Source organism: Lissotriton helveticus, chromosome 4_1 (assembly GCF_964261635.1).
Source record: "Lissotriton helveticus chromosome 4_1, aLisHel1.1, whole genome shotgun sequence".
Lineage (NCBI taxonomy): Eukaryota > Metazoa > Chordata > Amphibia > Caudata > Salamandridae > Lissotriton > Lissotriton helveticus.
Genome location: NC_136063.1, coordinates 300,824,202 through 300,847,741, shown reverse-complemented (window position 1 = coordinate 300,847,741; position 23,540 = coordinate 300,824,202).

Sequence of the window (23,540 nt, the reverse complement as noted above, 5' to 3'; positions counted from 1 at the left end):
AAGAGGCCTAATATCTTCAGAGAAAAGATTTTTAAGTACAGTTGGGTGTCATCTGCGTACATGTGATAGTGAATGTTTGATACATTCAACAATTCAGTTAGAGGTTTCATGACTAAGTTAAAGAGAGTGGGGGAGAGTAAAGACCCCTGAGGGACCCATAAAGTGACCTGTGTGGGTTTGGATAGGAACATATTGACCTTGATTCTTTTGGTTCTGTTCTGGAAAAAAGAGGCAAACTAGTTAAGAACGGTCTTCAGTTGGATCTTGGCCCTTATTCTAAATAGGTAGAGGTGCATAAGGTATTTTTCTTTCTCGGGGACTACTTCTTGGGACAAGTAAAGCTTGTCTGCGCCTATCGCTTGTGGGATTAAGTAAAAGACATAAGATGACCTGGCTGATGCTTGGGAGCTAACTCTGGTCATGTGCTGGTATCATATGTTATGCAAAAGGGCGCTGTGCAGTGCATGTGTGTTGGTGGTATTCTGTTTGGTGTAATTGTGGGCAATGTATGAGAAATTCCTATGCAGGCACTGTAGTTCCCTTTTAGTGAACTTCTTTTGACTCAGCAGTTCGTTTGTAGTACTCAAGTGTGGGACTATCCATAGTAGGCAGATCGTACATAACCATAGTAATATTCATAACTTTTGTTGCCACACTGCCGTTATAGGGAAAGGCCCCATGGGAGTCATCTGCGCTCCTCTGGTGGCTGTGTTCCTTCCGACCAGTCTATGAAAGTTCATATTTTTAGTTCATGGAGTCTATGTCTGCACATCGGAGAGTTAGGCCCATGCACTTTTTCCCTCCACCTTGAGGGCTGTGGGTGTTGAAAAGACCACCCTGTAGGGCTCCTCAAACTTAGCCTCTTTCCATTTTCTCACAAAGTTCCGCATGTACACCTCTTGTCCAGGCTGAGCTATTGGATATGGCAGCTTGACGTTGGTTTACTTAGATGTTCTGTGGCTGCCCTGTTTGGACAAGAACCTAACAATTTTCGGTAATTCCGAAAGGTATGCATGCTGTTCGTATCCCAATGCTTTGGAGCTAGCCTTAGTACTTAACCTGGACCTAGTTGTTGGGATCGGCATCGCCATCAGACTACCAGTCGCGATCTGGTGTATTGTGAGATGGTGATCACTGTTCAGCATGTTTTCTCATTGCAAGCAAGGCTAGAGGTGGACAGTGTTGCTATTTCTTGTTATAGGGTAGCACAAATTATACTTATTTTATTTTTTAATCAACCATTGAGCCATTTCACAATGCCCTTACTTTTAGATGGCAAGCTGATGGTAATTTATGCCTGATTCCTAGCAGGGTATATATGTTGTTGAATAGCGGGGCTCTTTTACATCGTCTGCGATAGCCTTAGAACAAGGGGTGCCTCAGGGCTCGGCCCTGAGCCCCACTTTGTTTAACCTATACATGGCCCCCTTAGCAGATGTGGTGCAAACGTACGGTGTAGAGTTAGTCTCTTACGCCGACGACACCCAACTGCTGATCTCCCTGTCCCAAGCTCCAACTATTGCAGCAGCCAACTTTAAGGCCTGTATGCTGGACCTAGCTGGATGGATGAATTCTCACTGTTTGAAGCTCAATGGCTCCAAAACGGAGGTAATGGTAATCGGAGGGAACGACTCAAGTTGGACGGTTGACTGGTGGCCATCCTGCTTGGGCCCCATGCCTACTCCCTGCAAAGAGGCAAAACATTTGGGAATATGGATTGATCCCAAACTATCCTATGATGGTCATATTCACAGACTAGTGGGAAAATGCTTTGGAGTGCTAAAAACTCTTAACCGCACCCTAGATTTACTGCCACTGGAGGCCAGACGCACCATGACTCAAGCTTTGGTAACCTCCCGTATGGATTACGGTAATGTCTTGTTTCTAGGTACCACAGAAAAAAGCATGGGGCGCCTGCAAGTCCTCCAAAATACAGCTGCACGCTTGGTTTTAAAACTCCAGAGAAGAGCAGCTTCTAAACCCTCTCTCGCGGCTTTACTCTGGCTGCCGGTAAAGAAGAGAGTCATGTTCAAAGCACTCTTAATTTGCCACAGGATCATATGGCACAAAGCTCCGATATATCTCCAAGACCTTGTCCATATTTATGAGCCAAATAGAACACTACGCTCAATGGGAACAGGCCTACTTAGGAGCCCCCGTGTAAAAAAAGCTTAAATGGGCGGCCGTTCTTTCAGAGCATTAGCAGCTAAAAACTGGAACCTACTCCCGGTTGACCATAGGCTAGTAGAAACAGAAGCTAAATTTAGAAAACTCTTAAAAACTTACCTCTACAACCTATAGAGTCGAATCTACCTATTCACTGAACTTATCTCATCTCCATAGCGCGGGGACACGCCGAGACGGCGTCACTAGGCGCTTTATAAATCTCTTTATTATTATTATTATTATTAACATAGTGTTGACAAAAGTGTTTCCCATTATCTGATAACGTCTGGCACCCCTCACCAGGGTATTACCTCCCTCACCTGGACGGTTGCCACTGCGTTAGCATCACAATGCACACAGGGGCCTGCTTCGATCCATCTAGAGTGCGGACAAGCAACTACAATTAAATACCTGTAGTTGGCACATAGATTGATCATGCCAATGAAGTCGACCTGCCATGCTTTAAAGGGTCCCATTGGTCTAGGGATGGATGAAGCTTTGACCGTGGGTGGGGGTTTAGGTGAGTACAATGGACAAACAGTGCACTAATTTAAGTGCATCGCTGCTACTTCCACAACATTGGGGATAACCCAATCAATCAACAACTATTTTCTTTTTAAGTGTGGGCTGGAAGGTGCAATTGGGGCAGCGCTACGTTTACTAAGCTCTGAGGCATGTGTTGATATATGAAGTTGTGTTTTGTCTGTGTGCAGCCCCTGGATTCCCATAATTCTTTCTTGTGAGGTAACACTATTTCTTGCAAATCCCTCAGATATAATTTTGCTGTCTCTGTGTATGGTCTGTCCTAAGTGGGTGTCGTCTCTGCTGCATGCCGTATGGCGAGTACGTGTGTCCCTCAACTGCTCCTTCTTTGCCATATGGTCGGCTGGTGCATTTCCCCATGATATAAAGTCCTTACACTCAGTATACGCTGCACACTTTACTACAACTACGTGTTTAGTTAGGATCAATGCATTAATTAGTAAAAGGAGGACCTTATTTATGATGGGTGTACTGTCATATTTCAGGAGGCCTCGTCTTTTCCACCTCCCTAAACTCAAATGCACTGTGGTGGTTACATAGGCTGAGTCAAAGTACATTTTCACTATCTCCCATGTGCTTTGTGTGAGAGCTTTAATTAATTCTATTAACTCTGCTGCCCATGTTGAGAGGTGTGGTAGGAGGGTTAGCTGCACCTGTAGTGTTTCTGATGGCGTGTGGCTATGAGCTGTCACTACCGCTGCCCCAATTTGTCTTCTCCCTGTTTGCTGATCTATTACAGACCCGTCAAAGAACAGTGCATCACTGTCAGGGATGGTATCCTCCTCTGCCTAGTTGATTCCATCAGGTGTGTATGTTGCACAGTCATGAATCTCTTCTCCCTCCTGTACTCATGAGCTATGAAGGTGCCAGGGTTCACCAGGTGACATCACACTATTTTTAGACGGTCTAGAGAGCATCAGTCCGCATCCTGAAACCTGTTTCATAGTCAGCGTGCTCTTACCCTTTTGTATGAGCGCGAACACTGAATGATCCGCACACAGTGTGAGCGGTGCCCCCATTACAATGGAAGGGCTTTTTTCAACTACAAAAATTGCTGCTGTCAGAGCTTGCTTGCATAGGAAATAACCCTGCATGACCGAGTCTAGATGCCCGCTGTGGTACGTAATCGGTTTGTGCCCTAATGGATATTTCTGCGTCAAGACTGCTGATATGACTCGCCCGACACTGTGGTTGAATAAGAAGAATTCTTCATTATAGCCGGATGTCCCTAGCACAGGTGAGCACGTTATCTCTGCTTTGAGTTTACAGAAAGTATTGTGCATTTCAGGTGTCCACGTTAGTTTCTCACTGCCAGTTTTTACCCTTTTCATAGCCTCGATTAAAGGGGCGATGAGCGTGCTGTAATCAAAGACCCACTGTTGAGCGTAATTGCAAAGCCCAAAGAATTTTTGCCTGATCTTTTTAGTATGTGGTGGTGGCATAGCCCTAATGGAATTTGCACTTTCTGGGGAGACCCGTCGATCAGCCCCTCAAAATCAGTTGACCTAGATAGCTAACCTCCTGTTGGACATAGTGCACCTTGCCCTTCTCCACCTTATATCCCTTCTCGGCTATTGCAATAAGGAGAGCTATCATGTCCTGATGACATATTGTTTCAGAGGAGCTACAAATTAGGCTGTCATCAGCATATTGTATCAGGGTGCTATTCAACTGGACGTTAGCTAGATTCCTTCTCAGCATTCGATTAAATATACTCACAGTACCCTTGTGGCAATCTCTGGAATAGCAGCTGAACCCCTTGGAATGTAAATGCTGTCTGGTACTGACTGTCGGTGTGTAGCAGGATGCTAAAGATTGCATTTTTTATATTGATTACGGCAAAGTACTTTGCATCCCCCAGTAAATTGGTTAAGATGACGGAGGGGGTCTGGTACTATGGGGAACTCTTGGACCATGATGTCGTTGACGGGGCGAAGTTCTTGTACCAAGCACCACATTTCCCTTTTACTCTTTTTTACTGAAAAAATTGGAGTATTACAGGGGGATACTCCAATGTAGAGTACGAATTAATCAATTAGAGCCTAGATTATGGGTTCTATGCCCTTGTCGGCTTCCCTAGAGAGTGGGTATTAGCGCTCTCTAAGTAGGGTGGTCTTTTCTCTCAACATTATTTTCATGGGTTCCGCAGTATTGATGAGAGCCATGTCATATGTTTCTTTTGCCCACATTTGACAAGACCTGCTCCTGGAAGGCTGTCTGTAGCGCCATTGGTTCCGAGGCCTTATATCGTAGTTATGCCCTAAGCTCTATCAGGGCTTCTAAAATAACTGTTGAACTTCCTGGACACTCATCAGACATCTGGTCATCTGTCACCTTTCATACACTGAGGCCAGGTGTTAGAAAGATGATACACTCCCACATCACGTCTGCAATGTCGGTAACAGCAAGACCCCATAAGCATGCTGTATTTCCACTGACTTTAAGCAGTGAAACACTTCCTCTTGGGGTTCCCAGTCATGGTGTCTCTCCGGCTGGAATACAAATTGGTTGGGCGGCTGCAACTTCTGTCTCAACAATCCTGGCATGTTTGCTACAATTGTTAAGACCGCCTTAGTGAAGGCTGCCCGAATGGCAGGCGACGCTCTCCTTGGTTTACCTGTGCTGTGAGGGTGTTTTAATGACATGTTTCTTAGGGGTGAAACCCCAGGGGTGAGGCAGGTCATAGTCCCTTCATCCGAGAAGTGAATGGTCATTAGCTTGCCCATTAAATCTCGTCCCAATAGATTAGTTAGGGACAAGGGATGATATAACAGCTTCCCCTTCATGCAACTACCTCCTATCTCCATTTTTTGATTTTTTTTTTGTAAATGGGACCCTAATCACTGTACCTGAAAACCCCTGAGTGTCCATAGTGTCTCTTGATAAAGTGACTATCCCCTCCCTTATGCACAACTTTGTTGCCCTGTGTCTATCAGGAAGCTGTAAGGCGTGTTGTTTACCAGTATTGTTACTGTAGGTTCTTTTTCAGATTGGAGCGTGACTGATAGTACTGTGCATGTCTGCTCCCCATATACCAGACACTGGGTCAACAATTGTTTCCCCGTGACTTATTTTCTCCTGGGAGCAGATGAGGAACTGCAACCATTTCTTGCTACTGGGAGGTCTGAGATGTCTGGCCATTTCTCCTGGTCCACTCTGCAGTACTTCATCTGTACCTCTACTACTTGCTTTGTTCTTTCAAAAACTCTGCGGTGGAACCACCATCATTACTGCACCTTTCTGTGCTACTGTGTTTGTAGCTGCTGTTCCTAGTTGCCTCACCGTGATTCTGCAGTGGTACCTTGGTTCTGCCCCAACTTCTTTCTGTCCTTTTTCTCTCTCTTTCTATCCTTATCTTGCTTTTTCTTATGGTAGTGGAGTATATTACTTTGTATTTCCTGCTAGGGCTTGATATCTAAACCTACTACGCTGTCCAGTCTGCTCTGTTTCAGGAACCACAGGACACAATCAGAGTAGGAACTGGAAATTTATTTGTGAACACAACCTGGCGTCAATCCATTTCAAGGAGCCAGGGTCAACTGACTCACTTGTGTTGTCCACCTCACATTCTAGGATCGGAATCAGAATGAAGTACAATCATAACAACGTGCTTCTCCCCTAAACATGGTGAAATTGGTGTACACCTGAATGGCATATTTAGTTTACTTATAAGTTCCTTGTAAAGTTGTATGACATATACTCAGGGCCTGTAATCTAAATGCTACTAATGGGCTTGCTGCACTGATTGTGCCACCCACACAAGTAGCCTTTCAAACCAGTGTCAGGGATGCCATTTCAAGGCCTGTGTGCGCAGTTTAATGCAACTTCAACTTGACATTTAAAACCACTTGCCAAGCCTTCAGCTCCACTTTATCTTGATTTTCTCAAAAAATTATTCTCTTTATTCTATACTTGTGTGGAGTCTTTATGTGGTGTTTTCATTGTGTTACTGTGTGTGTGTTTGTGTTGTACAAATACTTTACGCATTGCCTCTATAGATAAGCCTGCTTGCTCTGTGCCAAGCTACCAGAGGGTGAGCACAGTGTGTATCCAGCTTACCCTGCCAGAGTGGTGGCTCATGTTTGGACAGGGTGCATACCTCTGCCAACCAGAAACCCCATTTCTAACACCTGGTCCAGCAGCAACCACAATCTTTGCCAGGGTAAGGCAAAGCAAGCCCAAAATTAACCTGTGCTCGCCCCCTTGTGGCTTGGCCCAGAGAAGTCAGGCTTAACTGAGAGGCACTGTGTAAAGAATTTGTGCAACACTTCAAACCGTAAAAGAGTACAAACACCACACATAAAGTACACCACCAGGTTAGCACAATGGAACTGCGGATATCAGGTCACGCACAGGCCAAAGTCTAAAGTTCAGGCTGACTGTGATGGAACATGTCGCATACAGTTCCATATGAGTCCTGCTGAAGGTTTACCTTCTCAAGTTTTGTGCCAAGAATCTCGGTCATGTTAGTAGGGGTCGCGTGGAGCAAGGAGAGTGGCACAGATGGCAGTCGGCATGCTGCAGAGATCAGGACGGGTGTCGTGAATAGGCGAGCTGGTGATTCAAGTTGGCTGTCCCCAGTGGGCTCTGAATGCCGCTGAGCGAGGAGATGGTCTGGTGATGGCTTGGGTGTATTTCAGTGCAAGCGATGCGGTTCTGATGCGAATGGGCCAGTTTGCAGTTGCAAAGAACGCAAAAACTTGAATTCAAGAGCACGAGAGCCACACCAAGAATCCAGGACTGGAGAGCCAATACTTGGGGGTCAGGAACTCGCTGAAGACGAGTTTCAGAACTGTTGGGTAGCCTTTTATGTCCCTGAGACTCAGAACAGGAGGCCAGCACACTAGCCTTTTGCGTCTCTCTGGGGTCCTGGGTTTAAGGTGGAGTTGTAGGTCCAGTTCTTCTTCCCCAGGCAAGAGGGCAGCAGGGCAGTACAGCAGGGCAGCAGTTCCTTCAGAACAGCAGTCCAGCAGAGTGGCAGTCCTTGTAGCAGCTTGTCAGTCCTTTTCCCTAGCAGAGTATCCCCAGGTCCAGGCATGTATTGAAGAGCTGGTGTCTGAGGTCCTTCTTTTACACAGTTGTGTCTTTGAAGTGTGGGGTGCTTCTATAGGCATGTTTTTGAAGTGCACAGATGCCCTGACTTCCAGGCCCTGGCCCCAGACTGACTACAGGGGTAGGCAGCCCTTAGCGTGGAGACAGGAAACAGTCTATTCAGGTGTTCGTGAGGTTGGGCTCAACTCCTCCTTACCATCCTGCCAGTGCTAGCCCATCCAGTCCCACCTACACCTCCCTTGTGTGTGGCTGTTTAGGAGTAATGCACAAAGCCCAACTGCCAAATACACTCAGTCATGTGACTAGAGACATGGTGCAGGCACTAAATGGTTAAGGCAAGAACATTTCTGGTTCAGGGAAGACCTGGCATGGCAGTTCAGGCTGCACTGTTCCCATGAGGCACAGGGTCAAGACTGATTTGCATATAGCTGGGTCTGAACCGAGGTGGCGAAGTGAGCTAAAGTACGATGAAGGAATCAACCCAGATATGTGTCTGGGGGTGAGTGTCTGAAAGGTTTCAGTGCTCCATCCATCATCTCCTTGTGTTTGCTTTGCTCACCCTACGTTGGCAGGGTATGCCCAGAAGTGGGTCCCTTGCTTACTTTGCCACTGAATTCAAGCAAGTCCGGCTGATAAGGGGTGTTACCTCGAAACAGGTCCCAAGATGCTTGTTTCCGGTTCAGGGAAGGCCTGGCTTGGCAGTTTGGGCTGGACTGTTCCCTTGAGGCACAGGGACAAGACTGATTTGCATATAGCTGGGTCTGAACTGAGGTGGCGAAGTGAGCTAAAGAGCAATGATGGAATCAACCCAGATCTGTGACTGGGGGTGAGTGTCTGAAAAGTTTCAGCACTCCATCCATCGTCTCCTTGTGTGAGGCAAGAAAATGCCAACTTTCTAAAAGTGTCCTTTTCAGAATTGAAATTTAAAATCCGACTTCACCATAAGTGTGGATTTTAAAGTGTGATTGCTGAGACACCAAACATGAGTGAGTCATCACTTCTTATTTGGAAATTACACTCATAAATTGTAATAAGGTAACTCCAATATTATCCTTTGGGAGAGAAAGTCCTTGCAGTAGTGAAAAACAAATGTAAAGGTTTTCACTGCCAGAACATGCCAAACTTAAAAGTACATCTCCTACCTTTTAAATACACTGCACCCTGCCTTCTGTGCTATGCCGAGCCTACCCTAGGGGTGACTTACATGTATAAAAAGGGATGGTTTGGGCCTGGCAAAAAGGCTTATTTTGCCAAGTTGACATGGCAGTTAAAAACTTCACACACAGTCTCTGCAATGGCATGTTTAAAGAGCTACTTAAATGGGTGGTACAATCAGTACTGTAGGCCCACTAGTGGTATTTAATCTGCATGCTTTACATAGGTAAATTAAATATGCCAATTGGGTATAAGCCAATGTTACCATGTTTTAAGCAGGGAGACCAACATGTTGGCACTGGTTAGTAGTGGTAACATGCACAGAGTCCTAAGGTCAGCAAAAACGAGATCAGCAAAAAAGGAGGAAGGCAAAATGTTGGGGGAAGACCACCCTAAAGCTGACAGGTCTAACAGCTACATATCATTTCGTTGTTAGCGGGCAGTCCAGAATGGAAGAAATCTTATCCCATATCGATGCCCGGTATCTTTTGGTACCCGGGCATTCCCATATGGTGTGCACTAGAGATTTGTGTTGCCCACATCCCCTGAGGCATCTCTCATTCCTTGCCCTCCCAATCCTATGCAGTCTGATTGCCCTGTGAAGGATCTTCAGTTGGCCAAGCCTGAACCCTGCCTGGGTTGCCACCTCCCAGTGGTACCTGCAGACCTTCCCCAAAGCGTCATCATCTGACCTCCCCAAATCCTATTCCCATTTGCTCTGCAGATTCTCAAAAGGGGGTACACTGTTTGTACTGTTTGGCCCCTATATATGAAACTCCAAGGGCGTTTTATCTTTGGTACCTCTTAGGAGGTCACCGTAGCCCTGACTCCCTGTCATTTCAAATTGTGCCTGCAGTTCTGGGAACAGTATCATTTCGCCATCACACCAGCTACCACCCACTTTTTAAATGCCCTGCAAGACCCATTTTTCATAGCCTTAAATCTATTGTAGACAGGCCAGTAAGGCAAACTCCCACAGTTGTGTCTCAAGTGTCACCTGGCCTTTCCACTGCAATACCTTTGTCACTCTATGCATATTTTAACTACCATGGCCGTCAGATCCAGTAGTCTGGTGACTCTGCCTGCCCCATACAATTGGCTGGGGTATCACCTTGGATCTATAGTTCTCCTGTTGACTTATGCCCATGACTTCTGTGGTTTTGCGAATGCCCAGTCATTGACGAACAGCAGCTGCACCACCCAATAATAAAACAGCAGATCAGGGAGGGCTACATCCACCCCTCTGGTCCTCGGGTTTCTGAGTCAAGATAGAAAGTGCAATCCTAGGTGGGCCTTCATTACAAGACAGTTATCTGATGACTCCATCCAGGTCCCAAAATTACTAATCTGAGACCCTGACTTGGGTATTCTGTAGCCCTCGGTGTAAAATTCCGCTCCGCTAGGCTAGCAGAGTTTGCAGAGTTCGGCAATTTAGAACGTGGCGTTACCGATAAACTCCGCAACAAAGGGTATTTTTTGTTGCTGTGCTCGAAATGTCCTTTCTCGATTGCAACTTGACGGGCACTCACGATCACACACAAGAATTCCCAGCCATTCGGGAGCACCACGAGATTTGTTAACTGGCTGCAAGCTCCTGCGAGATTTTGCAGTCACCAACACATCTTTCGGGTGCACCAGCAACTTCCGGCGGATGTTTTGTGATGTACGCGACCCCAAACGCACAGGATCTACCCAGCTGCATTCTGTGGAAGATTTTCTACTTCAGAAGCATCAAAGTCTTCCCGAAATGACGATCTGGAGTCAAAAACCTCCTTCTATGGACGATTGGAGTTGGTTTTTTTAACTTTTTTTCCAACAGGAAGGAAGTGCCCCAGAATCTCCAACTTTCTGTTCCTGTCCAACAGGCTCCTCTTAATGCTTTGTCCATCTCATGGTCACTTTTCATTTGGATTTGGAGCTGGAAGGATCTCTCTTTGTGTCTGCTGCATTTTTTTTTTTGTAAACTATATTATTATTGCAAATTCATGGGGTATACAGGCAGTTATTTTGGTACATTTGTATCTGGCAGCTGCAATCAACAGAGCCTATTGGAAACATTACACAGCCATTCAGCCCACAACCCTGAGGTCGGGAGGCGTCAGCTATAAGATGCCAAGGACCGAGAAATATAGGCGAAGGAAAACATGCAAGACAGTCATCGTTGTCAGACAATTAAATGATCCATTATCTGCTTTTCTGTATCCCCGCAGTCATCCGTCTCCGCAATTACACTTCTAGAAGAATCCCAATAGCCCCTCCCACCTCCCCCCCCGGGTCGCTGTTGGTGTGGGCATCCTCCTATTTATATGTATCTAAATTCAGAAGAGATCCGGGGGTCAATAGTCCTGAGTGTGCCTCACGGAACTTTCTAATGATCACTCAACCCCTTCGGCATCCGCCAGCAGATAATCTTTCAGTGCTTGCACTAGCCCCTCCCATGCCCTTGCCATCTCCATATTCTTCTCATCGGCCGTCCGAGTGGCCTGCTGAAACCTGATTGCGCTTTCACTATGGGCCCATTTCTGCAGTTCACTCGTCCACCTCCTACTGGATGGGCCCTCCCTTGATTTCCAGTACCAAGTGATTTCCCTTTGTGCTAAAATGAGGCCCAGGTCAATAAATTTACTAGTGAGTTTCGTTTTCGCCGTGTGGGGAAACCAAAGCAGCAAATAGGTTGTCATATCATGTGGTCCAGCTCTACATCAGGTGCCAGGCATCTAGGGCATGCAGCCCCCTGGACCTGGAAGTGCCTCTTAATTTTCCCCGGGGTAAGGTAGGCTCTATGCACTACAAAAAAAAGGAAATAGCTGGAACCGTGCATTTCCGCTCCCCTTCCAAGTTCTCCTTAGTATGTGGCCCCATGTCGGCTCCGGTATAGGTTTCCCGATGCTCTCCTCCCACTTCAACTTCAACACCGTAAGTGGTGCTAAGCCCTCAGTCAGCATTCGGGAATGGAGGCAGGTGATCGCCTTGAATGTGCCCGCCGCCATTACCATGTATTGGCAGGCCATGGTCGTGCTGGGCTCTGCCTGTCCAGTTCTCCAGTGCTTGCGTATCGCCGTTGTAACGGCCGCATGTAGGAGGAAACCACCATCCGGGAGGCCAAAAAGTTACTGTACCCTCCGGAATGGTAGTAATTCACCATCAGCATATAAGTCGCCCACCATATGGAGTCCCAAATCTTCCCATTCCATGAGAGGGGACCAGTCCCCACCATGCGGCAGCACCGTCAGCACACCTAGTGGGATTTCCGGGGCATACGGGTGAGCCACCCCTGCCCGCTTCTGGCTTCTATTCCAACACAAACGCAGGGTCCGTTCTTCTAGCGTTAAGCTACGTAACTCAAGTTTCTGCTGCATAATAATATAGGACAGGATATGTCTCTGTATGCCCCCTCCTCTGGCCTGGACAGGACCTCTAAACTCCTTGGCTACATTCTGTGTAAGGACCTGTAGCTGCGCCGCCAGATAATATAGTTCGAAATTAGGTACTGCTAGTCCCCCCTCCGCCTTCGGCCTCTGTAGCGTATCCAGGGCCACCCGTCGCCTCTCTTGGCCCCACAGAAAATCCGTCGTGAGGGTGCGGAACTCTTTAAAGAACCTCTGTGGAATCCACAGTGGCAGCGTGCGAAAGTAGTAGAGCAGCCGAGGCAAAGCCACCATTTTGAGTAACGCCGCCCTGCCCTGCACCGAAAGGGGAAGGGTCGCCCAGAATGCCATACAGCCCCTCAGGGCCCGTATGCAACGCCCTATATTCCCTTCTAGCATGCTATCAGCCCCATGGTAGATGCGGACCCCCAGATAGGTGAAGCAGGAGTGCTCCCAAACGATGTCCCCGGTCAGCTGCGGCCTGGGCATGGCCTTCCTTAACGGGAAAAGGCAGGTCTTACTCCAATTCACCTTAAGGCCTGACAACCTCCCAAAGCGTGACAGCATCGCAGTTGCCCCGTTTAGGGCCCCGGCCGTGTCCTTTGTGTCTGCTGCATATATGCCATTACATTTAGGGACTTTGCATCTGGATTTCACATGTAAGTTAAAACAACTGTTATGTGAGGGTTTTGTTTGTTTGATAGAGGGCATATACCAGGATTTACTTCTTTTTTATTTGATTTTTTAAATTTATTTTGCAGGGGTGGTGTGCAGTTTCAGAAGGGGCTTAGTTAATTTTTACGTTAGTTTTCTTATTTCTTAGTTTGTAAAGGAAAAATGTAGCACAGTTTAGTATATTTTCTGCAGGTTTTCTAAAAAATGTGCAATAATCTTTTACTTCACTATGTGGGCTAGTTTGCCAATGGGCCTTCCAGCCAGTATGCCCAGTACTAGTCATGGGTGCCTGAACAATTGTTTCTGTGGTTTCAGTTGAATTTAAACATTATTTAGGCCATGGATGGCTTTGGAATAAAATACACAATGTGTTTTTATTTGTGGTATTTCACATCCTTTTTTTCCTGCAAACAGTGTTTAGGGTGGGGTAATGCCTTTGGAGGATGTGTGTTGTTGGAAAAAATGTTAGCCCTGTTAATTTTAGTTTTTGGCATTGCTTAATTAATGCTGTGCTCTCTGTGTTACCACCATGCCTCCTTTGTCTGGCCAGTGTCTGTGTGTGTTCCCGATGTCATGTGGCCATGGGTCATTTTGTATAGTCAGTGTTCATAGGCCTGCATGTGTTCTTTGTTTTACAGGCCTCCTGCTTCTTGTTGTGATCATGCGGCTGGTGGCCATTTTGTGTAACCAGCCAGTGTGCTTTTGCCATAGGCATGCATGTCTTCTTTGTTGTAGCCATGCCTTCTTGCTGGTTGTTGTTGTTGTGACCATGTGGTCAGTGGCCATTTTGTGTAGGCAGCCAGTGTGCTTTTGCCATAGACCTGCTTGTCTTCTTTGTTTTTCAGGTTTCCTGCTTGTTGTTGTGACCATGTGGCTGGCGACCATTTTGCATAGTCTTCTAGTAAGCTTTTACCTTAGGCCTGCATGTGTTGTTCATATATCATGATATAGTGACCATGCCTCCTTGCTTAATGTTCCACCATATGGTCGGCGGCCATTTTGTTTAGGTAGTCAGTGTGACTTTGCCGTAGGCCTGCATGTCTTCTCTTTGTTCTCAATGCCTTTTTACTCAGTGTTGTTTATGACCATATGACACTGGCTGGCAGCCATTTTGTGCATCCAGCCAGTGTGGCTCTTTGCCATAGGCTTGCATGGATGGTTGATTGAGCAATGAGATAGCAGTTTAACAAATTATATGTTTGAGGATAATTTGAATTATTTATATATATATATTTTTAGTTGTTTTGTAATTTGAATTTTTATGTCATTTGTTATGTTAATTTTTTTCATACTTTTTGATTTAATCTTTTATTATTTTTTAAATCATTTTCATAATATCTGGCATCAATTAAACAACCTCAAGTCTGCCATCGGTGAACAACAGCATTCATTGTCTAAGGTAATTCCATTATCATTTGTCAGCTGCACCTCCCTGAGGGACACATCCCACATGATGCACAGAAAGCAAACACTTACATCTGTTTGTTGTTGTTGCTCTTTCTTATTCTTCCTGAGTGTACATCATAAAAGTTTATGTTGGTGTGGTTTTACAAATGGATACACTATATTGTTAATTACTTATAATAATTTAAGTAACCTGTGACCACACTATATTATATTGTTTGTTTGTACTACTTGAACTGCAACAATGCCACATTTCACTGATGTTCTTCTTGCTTGTTTCCTTTTAGGTGCACAAGACAAGAGACAACGTCACCCACAGTACTGCCAGACAGAAGGCTTCTTTACGACGTGACGCATGACCACACATCACAGACATCTCTTCAACTTATGAAGCTAAGTGCCACTGCCAACTTACAGCTTCAAGATTGCCCCAAAGAAAGGTACAACCAAGAAAGTGGTCATTGATAAGAAGGAGCTTACCACCACTGGTATGTCGACGCAGACCTTTTTCGGGCAAACATAATGTGTGCCTGCCAAACAGGCAACCTGGAAGCAAGCTGGGAGCAGTACCCTCGCATCAGCGGACCCACCCCAACCTAGGCCCAAGCCCATGTCTGTCACAGAGGCAGCCAGTTTAATCAAGGCAATGCCTACAAGCAATGATTTTGAAATTGACTTATCTCTTTCGCAAAGTAGTAACCAATCATCACAGGAAACTCAGATAAGTGGACAACAACAGCCGCAGCCAGCAATAGTACCTCCCAAAGTAGGAGTAGTTCAGGAGATTGAGCTTCCTGCTGAGGAAGTAGAGGAAGCCACTCTTTCAGAAGATCCTCTGTCTTCTAGATCTCCAGCAAGAAAAAGGAAGGTTAGTCCACCATCTTCTTTTCCAAGCCCCCTTCTGATGATCAAGACTCCACTTGGATCCCGCCTCAGTCTGAGAGTGAGACACGCCACAGGAGGCTAAAGAAGAGGAAGGTTCCTGAAAGCCTTAGACTTATGGATCTAGAGGAGGAGGATGACAACGAGCCAGTCATCATAGATGTTAGCCCGGCCCCAGTAGAGACCGATGTTACCCCATCCCAACCTGCTGTGAGGGATGTGGCACCAAAAACACTACTACCGCCAGCTGCCATATTTGCAAAGTCCTGGCAGCAACCTACTTACACAACCACCTCTGTAGAATTAGGTACTTCAGAGAAACAAATGTCAACCGTCAGTTAATCCGACATTGGTAGTGGCACCAGCATCAGAAAGTGGGCCACCCTCCATTTGGGACTTCTTTACGGTTAGCAAGAAGGACCTGAACATTGCCATATGCTCTATTTGTCAGGGAAAGGGTACAAACTATGGTACTGGAGGCCAAACAACCCGTTGGAGAAAACACCACACAATCCAGTGGGAGGTGCACCTTAGAGGCCGAAACATTGCAAGTGGTGTAGGTGAAGGGGGTAAAAGGCTAATCAGGGAATCTGATCTAATTGTGGAAAAGTAAAATTTGCCATGTTCTGTGCCCCTACGTGTCCTCCATCTTATGTTATGTGTGCATGATTAATATGCATATGTATTTCCCATGTTCGATTAAAGACGCAATTACAGTTGTGTCCATCTCTAGTATGCCAGTTTCCAGTTCTCGTGAAAGCTACGAATATCAGGCCTATGTAAAGTTACGTTGCCACGTTTCTCAGTGTGCACGTTATTTCATTGTAAAGTCCCCGTTTCTAGGCCTCAAATGGGCCCGGACACCAGATTCAGCTCCTGTCTCCTGAACCCTCGCTGAGGAGCGATACAGCCCCCACCTGTATCCTCGACCCTTCACTTACTTCCTGCCTCACAGTGCCCGGCTCGGCCTGGCTCTGCCTACGAGTCTGCCAAGAGTATGTTATGATTCTAGTTATCAGTCCAGCCCTCCTTCTCTGCATTCCTAAGCTACTGAATCGCATCAATAGTTTCCGTCATTGTCTAGCCTTTACGTCTCCAAGTAAGAGAAATACTGTATTAATGGTCATTTAATATTCTTCATCACGCACTACATGTAGAATAATGCATGCTCCAGTCTTAGAGTCTGTTAGCCTCTCCCCTCCTGACTCTTAGTTTATATCAACATGTCCTCTAAACATTAGATACTAGATAGGGTTTAGGTACATGTCGCCCTGACTCTCCAGACTTCAGTCTCTACTCCTAGCGCAGAGTTCATAGCCCCCAGCTTCTCCTAGTAACACGTCATTGTCAGTTTGCGCGCACCATTAGGTTAGAGGTCCCGGCTCCTCAGGTAGCCCCCTCCATGTTTCCGCCCCATTTATGACATATTCTGTTACGTTTACATCACATGTCTATGTATACGCCTCCTGTTACACCTACTTTCACCCTTATCTTTCGCGACTGCTATTGACCACACCCACTGCTCCGCCTATCATATGTATTGCAATGCAACTGTTTTAGTATATATGCTTGTGTATTGTTATTAAAGTCAGCGCGCTCATTCCCTGTCCCCCCTGCAGGGCCCTGTCATCCTATTCCTGTGCAGGTTGTCCTGTTCCTGTCCTTTATGCTGTATTAAACCTGCAAACTCCTACTACCTCGAATCTTGACTCTTATTTATTGAGCTATCTGTTATTACTATGTCCAGTAAAACCTAGATCCGGTATTATTTATTTATATACCACATAATGGCGCCCGAATAGGGACTTGCCCTTTCCTCACGCGCCGGTGAAGCCACGCCGGCCCCCTGACCCTCTGCAGCCGTGACGGAACTCTTCTGCGCACCGGCAGATATTTCTGCTTCAAGTATCCCTCAGGCCCACGGAGGAGACGGAGGTGGCGGTCCAGCATCCAGACGAGGCGGTGGAGGAACGCGGCGAGTCCCGACCAGAGCCCAAGCCGAGAGTCCAAGGTCCGAGGTATCCGGAGGCCCACCCGTAACTGAAGTCCGAAGTTCGTCCGTCCGGCGTCGAAGCAGTCCAGTCCAGTCCGAGGCCTTCCGTTCTTGCTGCCCGGTGAGTACCATTGCTGGGGTAGTATCTAGACAGGGTCAATCTAATTGACTCTGGTCCGTGGGTTGGTGGTACACAGACCCAAAACGAAGTGTCCACTTTGGTGGATGCGGGTCCTAACGTGTCTCTTTATGAGACCGGTGAGTTTCGTACTGTTTTAGCAGTACATCTAGTTTCTGTTCTAGTCAGTTCTGTTTCTCGAGAAAATTCATGTATTCTGTTTCCAGTATTCCAGGTAGTATTCTGTTCGAACTGTTATTTTAAATGTTTTTCATGTATTGTAATGTCGTGGTATGAATGTGGAGTAATTATCGTGTTCATTGTGTATTGTATTGTGTCTAGATTACAGTTCAGTCATGCCCTTATTTTCTAAACTACGTCAGCTAAAAACCAGAAAAGGTCTGCTGGAAGCAGCAGTTCCTGTCCCGCCTAGGGACAGTCCAGGTCATTTTATGTATCAAAAGCATGGCATAAGTGCCATATTATATCTAGATTTATGGGTAGAGTATACCAAACAGTTAGAGGAAAAGTATAGATGGCCTGTATCAGGCACATGGGATGCCGAGTGCATCATGCGAGTAGAAGAAGCATTATGGAAAAAGAAAGCCAGACAGTCACAGAAAGATGCCATCGAGTTATGGCGCAAAGAATCTCATAAAAGAACCGAAAAAGAAATCAGAAAGTCAGAATTAAGTAGAGAATCTTTAGAACGAGCCCAAGAAAGGGAATTAATCGAGATAGGTGAACGAGTCAAAACCGAACAGTCCGACAGACAGAGGCATGCCCTCATTAAGGGTATGTATCCTCTTCTTGCCGAGGGCTTGCCAAAAGCGACCCCGGAGGCATCCAGTAATTTTCCGCCACCATTAGTTCCGACTAAGCTACGTCACAAACCGACCGCAGCTGATATTTTCATCTCGTCCTACTTGGACGACACAGTCCCAGACTATGCAAATCCTGTTCCGCCAGTCCCTGTAAATCATGCCATTCCTGCTCCTCCAGACACCGGAGTACCTGTTACGGTACCCCCGGTTCAGCCTGCATTACAATTTCCCACTCTGCCAGCACGAAGAGTATCAGTCGACGATTCCAGTTTAGGGGCCGCAGGAGGAGGTCCTCCTGGTACCCCGCCACCACACCAACGTAGAACGTTGGCCGAGTTACATGAATGTGCGTTACAGCGTACGCCCAAATTTAAGTCCGTTGCAGATATCCGACGAGCTCTCACTGAATGCCGCTATGATCCAGTCGCAGGTGATGATAGTACAGTAATATATTCCATCCGTGTAAGACGGGTGACCGGGTATTTAGACACCCTACCAGATATGAAAGGAGATCTAGACAGAATATATCGTTTCATCCGTACAGGGAATGATCCAGAAAGTATTGGCGAAGCCATGTCTCAAAGGAAAGCTGAGATCCAGCTCATGATATTAAAGTTTCTGATTAATTGTCTAATAAGAGAACAAGACTACCCGACTAAAGATCCGGCCGAAATGAGAATCCTGACAAGGTGGAGTGATAATATAGCCGAGGGTAAGCACAAGACTATCAGTAGTATAGAGAGTATGTACAAGAAAATCCGTAAAGAAATAATAAAGTTACATGAACAACGTAAAGCAGCACAAGTAAGCGAGAAAGAGAATGACTCTTCTACTGAAGAGGTAGACGACGAGAATCCCACTAGAATAGCGTATGTAGGAAAATCTAGATTTCCAGATCGCCATTTATGCCTAGAACACAAGACAGTTTTTCATCATCCGGCACCAGAACAAGGTTCTCTAGAACAAGTATTTCAAGCTACCGATCACATTCTGAAATCACGAATCGGTTACAGTGAATTAAGTACTATGCATGAACAAGAACTAGTCCGATCAGCAGTCCGATGGATTACTGATTCTACCACTTTTCCAGATGAAATAGTGGCACAAATGTTTCTGAAATTGCCCCCAGCCGAGCAACGACTGGTGGGTATGTATATGATCCAGCACCTCATTACTCTGTATGAGGGTCAACATTCTGATCCAGGTCCGTTACACGATGTCCTGAACGAGTTACTCCAGTATAGATGGAAAGGTTTAGGTACCGATTTAATTAGTGTCATTCTAGAACAGCGTCACAAATATAGAACGTTTCTGAACCCGCATTTTGTTCATGTCTCACCCCCAGAAAGTAAACCCTTTTACATAGACAGACAGAATCCGTTACGAGAAGTACACCCAGTTAGGACAACAGATGGTGAAATGCAACGAGTGTTTGTTTACACCCCGATTACAAAGATGGAACTCTTAGAGATGAAGAAATTAATTCCCTGTCATGACAAAGATCCAGCAGGGTTCCACCGAGAATTAAAAGACATGCTCCGTATGGGAGAATACACGTATCCAGATATTATTAAAATGCTAAAGGTCCTGTTGCCCGCAGGGGTATATGAAAAACTCAAGGAAAAAGAATGGGAGGTGGGAGAGAAAAAGATCGATTGGGCAGTTCTAGAAGCTGAAGATAAGATACGAGTACCAGGTACCGGTCTTGGAGAGAAATGTAAAGAATTACCAGAACTGTTAATACAAGTTTTGCCAAGATTATTAGCCACTAAAAAGGAAGACTGGGATGCAATCTCAGCCTGTAAACAGAAACAAGACGAAGACACTAGTGATTTTTATTCTAGATTTGAAAAATGTTTTATTATAAACAGTGGCCTCAAGACAAGTAGCGAGTCATACCCTCATCTTTTTGTTACTAAATTAGTCGAGAATTCAAGTCCACAAGTTAAGAATCGAGTTCTGAAAGTCGAAAGTACCTGGCAAGCTAATACCCCGTCCCAGATGTTACAGATGCTTCAGTACCACCAGAATAGAATCAGAGAAGAGCAAGATCACGAAAGAAAACGTATGAAAGACACGAAAATGAAAGTACTAGTTGCACAATCTGTTCCTCAAGACAGTCAGAAGAGGGGTCGAATCAAGCAAGTCATCCTGCAGTTCCCGTTAAAGGGACATGCAATTATTGTAAACAGCCAGGTCATTATATAAACGAGTGTGCAGTTCTGAAACACAACATAGCTACCGGTAAGACTAAAGAAAGACCACGTCCGCCTAGACAAGAACAAGTTTCACAGACTTCTCAGCCACAGAATGCACAACAGACAGTTCCAGCACCGCAGCCTATTGCTGCAACACAGCATGTTACACAGCAGATGTATCAGTATGCACAGTCCGAGTATCCAGAGTATCAACCGTATTCATGAAACAGCCTAGAGAGGGAGGTAGGCTTGCCTCTCATCGAGATTCCTGTAGATCAAGAGGGTCCCTATGTTCATAGTCAAGTATTAGGGAAAGACAGAAAGTTTCTGATTGATACAGGGGCAAGTAGGACCACCATTAGTCACGCCGAAGTTCCAGGGGCTCCGCTCTCAGGCTCTAGAAATGTTTCCCTTGGATTTTCAGGAAAGCCTATTGTAAACGAGATATCAAAGCCAGTTACTCTAGAAGTAGGTCCATTGTCCCGCACTACTGATCTGTTACTTACAAAGTCGTGTCCAGAAAATCTGTTAGGTATTAAGACACTGAAAGAATTAGGTGCAGTTATTTGCTGCTCCCCAGAGGGAATACGACTGTTTTTACGTGACTTCAAGGGTCACTATGTATTACGAGATTTTGATCCGAGATTGTCTAATGTTCCGCAGCATCTATGGGCGCAAGGTCCAACTGATGTAGGTTATATGCAAATCACACCCCATCGTGTGACTCTCAAGCCAGGTGTAGTGTTACCACGAATCAGACAGTACAGATTGCCACCTGAGGCTGTAGCAGCCTTATCCAAAATCATTGACGAGCTCATGGCTCAAGGAGTAGTTGTAGAAACTGACTCCAATGTATGTAATTCTCCGATCATTCCAGTCATGAAACGTACTGATCCAAATGCACCCCCAGTATATCGATTAGTGATTGACCTACGAGAACTTAATAAATGTATTATTCCCCAGTACCCAGTTGTCCCAGATATCTCTTCCCTATTGACAGCCATTGATTCCGAAGCCTCATTTTTCACAGTCATAGACCTCAAGAACGCGTTTTTCAGTGTCCCCATTCATCCAGACAGCCAGTTTCTTTTCGGATTTTGTTTAAATGGAAGGAGCTATATGTTCACACGAGCTCCTCAAGGTTTCACAGAAAGTCCTAGCATTTACAGTCAAGCACTTAAGAGACAACTAGACAACATTCACATGCCAACTGACACTGCCCTGCTCCAGTATGTCGATGATCTACTGATCACAGCCCGTTCTGAACGTGCTTGCGAGCGAGCATCACTTACAGTCTTGTATTTTCTCACCGAGATGGGGCACAAGGTGTCCCCTTCGAAGCTTCAATTCTGTGTACAGCAAGTGATCTACTTAGGCCACTTACTGTCCAAGTGGGGTAGGCAGTTGACACCAGACCGTATCCAGTTAATAGCGAGTCTTCCTCAGCCCAAGACACAGAAGGAGGTACGTGCTTTTATCGGCCTTACTTCTTATTGCAGACAATGGATTCCTCAGTATGCATTTCTAGCTAAACCACTGATACAGTTAACGACACAGGAGGCAACCGTATCGACTGTCCTCCCTTGGACATCTGAACATACACTTAGTTTCAATGAGTTAAAGAAAGCTTTATGCCAAGCTCCAGTTCTAGCTACACCGAACTACAGTAAGCCTTTTACACTTTTCGTCACAGAACGTGAAGGTACAGCATTATCTGTTCTCACACAAGATCAAGCAGGACAATACAAGCCCTGTGCTTATTTTTCAAGCACATTAGATCCTGTAGCCCAGGCTCTGCCTGCGTGCCTCAAGTCAGTTGCAGCCACAGCACTAGCTATCAGACAAAGTGATTCCATAGTGTTAGGACACTCCTTGACAGTACAAGTTCCACACTCCGTGGAAGTTCTTTTAAACCGAACACAAACTCAGCACTTGACAATTGCACGTTTAACAGGTTATGAATTGACACTGTTCCAGCCACACATAGAAATCAGACGCTGCAACGTTCTAAATCCTGCTACACTGTTACCATCAGTTAATTCAAATCCTGCCACACACGACTGTGTGGAAGTAGTTAACATTATGACTAAGCCAAGACAAGATCTGACAGATATTCCATTACCAGATCCCGACCTGACACTTTATGTGGATGGTTCATGTCTGAGAACGAGTACAGGAGAACTAGTGGCCGCGTATGCAGTGACTACTGACACTGAAGTTATTGAAACACACCGTATTGACACCCTGTCTGCTCAAGCAGCAGAGCTAGTTGCTCTGACCCAAGCCTGCATATATGCTAAGAACTTGAAAGTTAATGTTTACACAGATTCACGCTACGCATTTGGAGTCGTACACGACTTTGGAGTGCTCTGGCAGGAGAGAGGTTTCATGACTTCTCATGGAACCAAGATTCAGCATGGTCTCCTTATTCAAGCTCTGTTAGATGCCATACATTTACCAACATCTATTGCTATCATGAAGTGCAAAGCACATACGAAAGTTACTGACATTATTTCTCAAGGTAATGATCTAGCAGATCGCACAGCCAAGCTTACAGCACAGACTCCAGACATTTCAGTTAATCCGACACAGACACATACTCCAGATCCGACTACCTGTATGACAGTTAAGGACCCTACTCAAGATGTCATAGATATCCAGTTACATGCTACTCCCGATGAAATCAAGAAATGGTCCGAACTAGGAGGGGTCCAGACAGATCAGGGATGGGTAACGAAGGGTAAAGCCACATGGTTTCTCCCCGACTCCATGGTTCAAGTCATTATCAATACCGCACATAGTCCAGCACATTTAGGAGAAAAAGCTATGTTAGACAGTATCCAGAACATTTGGTTCAACAAGCATTCACGAGCTGCAGCCAAGCAGAAAGTCCGTACCTGTATGATATGTTGCCAGTTTAATCCAGGTAAAAGTGTCCCGGTGGAACAAGGTGGTTTCCAGCCCCCTGACCACCCTTTTGAAGTCCTCCAAATGGATTATATTCAGATGGAGCGATGTCGAGGTTTCAAGTATGTCCTTGTAGTTGTATGCGCTTTGTCCAGGTGGACAGAAGCATATCCAGTCCCAGATTACACAGCCGCGACCACTGCAAGCAGTTGGTTCGTGAATTCTTCCCCCGTTATGGACTCCCTAGAGTCGTAT